The sequence below is a fragment of the Gekko japonicus genome, unplaced genomic scaffold (genome assembly GCF_001447785.1).
Source record: "Gekko japonicus isolate JY-2015 unplaced genomic scaffold, Gekko_japonicus_V1.1 scaffold2726, whole genome shotgun sequence".
In the NCBI taxonomy this organism is placed as follows: Eukaryota; Metazoa; Chordata; class Lepidosauria; order Squamata; family Gekkonidae; genus Gekko; species Gekko japonicus.
This window is the reverse complement of record NW_015160305.1, coordinates 7,768-12,107: the sequence shown is the minus strand read 5'-3', so window position 1 is coordinate 12,107 and position 4,340 is coordinate 7,768. Positions and strand designations below refer to the sequence as shown.

The 4,340-nt window shown below is 42.4% G+C and overlaps 1 protein-coding gene across 1 annotated transcript in view; it reads right to left on the bottom strand.

Annotated features, from left to right (window-relative positions):
- Positions 1 to 1,118, bottom strand: part of LOC107114755 (interferon-inducible GTPase 5-like) — a 6,096-nt gene extending 4,978 nt beyond the window's left edge. The window contains exon 1 of the mRNA XM_015416350.1: positions 1,099 to 1,118. The gene's annotated coding sequence lies outside the window, so the exon portion shown is untranslated. The remainder of the gene's footprint in view (positions 1 to 1,098) is intronic.
- Positions 1,119 to 4,340: the final 3,222 nt, after the last annotated feature.

Sequence of the window (4,340 nt, the reverse complement as noted above, 5' to 3'; positions counted from 1 at the left end):
GCGGCTTTGCCCGATTTTCCCTGCAGTTTCATGATCCTGTTTTTTGAGGATCATGAAACTGCAGAGGAAATCGGGCAAAGCCGCGGGTCAAATGCAGCCCCGTGGCTTCGGGTGTGAAATTGACCAATGGTATCGGGGCAAACGGTGGCGCAACATTGAGGTCTGAGAGCAGCAATCTGCACATCAAAGAGACAATACTAGAGCAGTGGAAAGGAAGGATATACAGGGTTCCTGACCTATCTGTCTCTCTAGCTCTATAGTCCCATCTCTAAAGTCTGAGACTAAGAGAAATTACAAAGTCCTTCACTTCCAACAAAAGAAGACCCCTGCCCAGGGTTGCCAACCTCCAGATGGAGCCTGGAGGTCTTCTGAAATTACAGCTGATCTTCAGACTACAGAGATCAGTTTCCCTGGAGAAAAATGGCAGCTTTGGAAGGTGGACCCAATGGGGTTATACCCCAGTGAGGTCCATCCCTTCCCAAAACCCTGTCTTCCCCCCCCCCAGCTCCATCCTCAAATCTCCAGGAATTTTCCAGCCCAGAGTTGGCAACCCTACCCCTGACAGATCTGTCATCTTGTAGTTCTATGAAGAAACTACACCACATGCTCTCCTGGGCTGTGAGTTTGACGTTCCCAACGGAAGTCTAAAATGGCTGCCAAGCAGAAAAAATTAATTCTCAAAGACACGAAGGCTGAGACTCAATTCATTTCATGGGCAGGTTTTAATTTCACACAACGCAACCACCGGGAATATGCTTTTAAAAGTAAATACTAATTGAAGGAGAGGGGCTTCTTAACATTTTCTCACCACACCATTTTTTCGCCAAATATTGTCTGCACTCCATGTACCCTTTTTTTACAGTTTTGGAGAAAGCTTGCAAGTACCTGTTTAGAGTGGCCTTTGCAAAGGATCAAACATCTCCCATGTCAGTGTTGGTTTATAATTTGAACCCAGATGGCTGCATTGTACAAAACTTTTTAAAATATATGTGTACATTAAAAGAATCCAACCCCACCCTAATCTGATCATAATTCCTTCACAAAGCAGACAGACACCACAGAAATAAAATGGCAGATAATCTGGAGACATTTACTTACTGTTCACAGTCAAGGGTTGCCTTGAGAAGATGAAGCAATAATGGAGCGTGTTGTTTTCTCCGTTGGTCGTCCTTAGTCCCCTGCTCCTACAGACTCCTTCTTGTTGTCTAACAGGGCAGAGAGACTGAAGTCTAAGCCCCAGTGAAAGAGAAAGCAACTTTTTGGAAAGTTCAAGACAGTTACACTATCTCGGTAAAGATTTAGCACATGACAATATAAATTTATTTCAACATAATCATCATAACGCACATGCCAAGGTCCAAAGAGATATACAAAAGTGGAATAAACTGAACCTCACTTGGTTGGACAGATTCCACCTTATAAAAGCCTTTATTCTCCCTAAATTCCTTTTCTTATTTAGGACAATACCAATTCACATCCCACAACCTGAATTAAACAAATGGCAAGGCACATTAAGAAAATTTCTTTGGAATGGGAAGAAACCACGTATTGGTCACCAGGTTCTGAAGAGGCCCAAAATATATGGAGGCTATGGTCTTCCAGATCTCACAACATATTACAAGGCAACTTTATTAGCAAATATTATAAGGATGCAAAGAAATTCATCGCCACCAAAATGGGTTAATCTAGTCTATGAGCAAACTAAATCACGTAATATTGAATCACTTTTGTGGGGCAATTCATCGAACAAAATTGCAGATATAAAGAAAGATAACCTCATTTATCCTTCTTTGAATTATTGGGCAAAAATGAAACACAAACTGCTTCCAAGAATTTCGAGATACTCCACTTATACATCACAGATTTGGTTCTTGAAAAGTACTCACCAAGAATTACGGAAAAGATGGAGAGAGGTAGGTCTATCCAGATACTGTGATGTAGTTAGAAGAGAGGGCCTTCGCTCTAAGTTAGATATAGAAAAGACATTGGACCAAAAGATACCATGGTTCTTATATTTACAACTACAACATGTGACGAGTCAAGAAAAGATAAAAGATGTTATTTCAAAACCCCTAACAGAATTTGAAGTCATTCTTAAAAAGTACAGTCTCCAAAACAAAGGTATGATCTCAGCTTTATATAAACTACTGCTCAAAGACAATGATCCTAAAACACTAAAATACCAGAAAGCTTGGCAGAAAGACTGCTCAAAGAAATTAGATGAAACAAACTGGACAGAGATCTGGAGGTCTTCTCAAAACAAACCTCACTCGTATGCAGTTGAAATCCAAAAACTTAAAATCATAACAAGATGGTACTTAACACCTCAAACTATCTCACATATGTCATCTTCATACTCACCAAAATGTTGGAAAGGCTGTGGTGAACTGGGATCATTTTCACACTGCTGGTGGCAATGTACAAAAATAAAATCCTTTTGGATAGAAGTAATAAATAAGATAAAACAGATCTTAGATATTGACCTAACACTTGACCCTGAAAGCCTATTATTAGAGCTGTGGCCGAATCAGATCAAGCAACATCACAATAAAAATACGCTAGAAACAATGCTGTACGCTGCAAGAGTCTCTATAGCTTCAATGTGGAAAGACAAGAATACCCCTGACATCCGTATCTGGTTCAGAAAGCTATGGGATAACTGACAAAACTGGTACTTACATGAAAAACAACTCATCCAAGACGTTCAGTGCAAAGTGGTTTCCAATTCTGTCTTATCTATCGGAGGAAGAATACATACCTCCATCTTGGAAAGACTACTTGAAATGGTTCTGAAAACCCATATCATAAAACATTGCTCAGTCGCAACTGGATCAGGGTTTTCAGGTAGCAAGGTCATTTAAAACTTTTAAAGTAGAACATCAAAAAAGAATCTCTACATAATCACTTGTAACAGTTACTCTTGATTGTATAGTATTCTCAAGCTATATACTTGTATTAATGTTTTTAATGTACAATGTTTCAATTATTCTCCAGTATGCTTAATGCAAATTTACTCAAAAAAACATGTACTTACAAGACAGTTACCAAGGAAGTGGGAGGAAGGGACTTCTACTAAGTTACATCACTTAGGCCACCTGCTCATCCTCTGTAGTATCTATCTATAGTGATGCCAAGCATCTCCATTTGTTTTCTCTTTGTGGTTCGGCTGCTCAGTTAAAAACAGTGCGAGTAAGTTTCTCAAAGATTCAACAAGCTGGCAAATGGCAAGAATTTCATGCCAGTCACAGTGACAGGGCTGTGGTTCCATGGTAAGGCATCTGCTTGGCATGCAGAAGGTCCCAGGTTCAGTCCCTGGCATCTCCAGTTAAAAGGACCAGGCAGTAGGTGATGCAAAAGACCTCAGCCTGAGACCCTGGAGAGCCACTGCCAGTCTGAGAAGGCAATACTGACCTTGATGGAATTATGTTCTGATTCAGGATAAGGCAGCTTCATGTGTTCATATACTCACAGCCTAATCTACCTCACAGGGCTGTTGTGAGGATAAAATGGAGGAGAAGGATGTAAGCCCCAGCGAGGAGAAAGTGGGGTATAAATGAAATAAACAAACAAATAAATAGCAGAAGCCGCAGTGTTATTGCAATGGAATAAACAGACCCTGGATATGAGTTATCCTCCCATCAATCAGTGCCCTTTATTGGAACAACATGCAAAACTAAAGCTTATCGGCAAGGCTGCAGGAAAAGCGTATGCTGGCCAGCTCCCGGTAAAGCTCAAACAGCCTTTCGGAGGTGACCTGTCTCCAGATAGTCCATGTGGGTTGTTCACTTCCTGCGTATAACTGCGCAGAGAAGACTTGTGTTAGCCATCAGGTCAACGTCTTCATGGACGGTCCTCAGTGCCATTGTCATTTTTATACTTTTTAGTTTCGATCTCCTTGCATAAGATGTGCTGTTAGTTGGTCTTCTGATTATTGAGTTCTAAGCCCAAGCATAATTACAGACAGATTAATGCAAGATTGGTTCCTTATCATTCTACGTACTAGGTTACAAGATATGGAAGTTAATACCGTCCTTGGCTTAAGAGTGTGTAGTTGGCATTAATGGGGGGTGATCAGAGGTCATTTCGGGGGGATCGTGGGGGATCGCAGTTTCCCCGGGTGAGGTACAGGGGTGGGGCACATGACGAAGCCCCGCCCCCTGCTTCCGGCCGCCCCGCTTCCGGCCCTCATTCAGCTAGGAGGAGGCAGGAGAAGAGGGAGGGTAAGTTGCTTCCTCCCTGCCTCTCCCCACCCCTGCCTGCCTGGGGCCAGGGAGGGCCTTCGCAGGGCTTCCTTGCACTCCTGCCGGCCTTGCAGGTCCACCGCCGGGCCCCTGATGTCA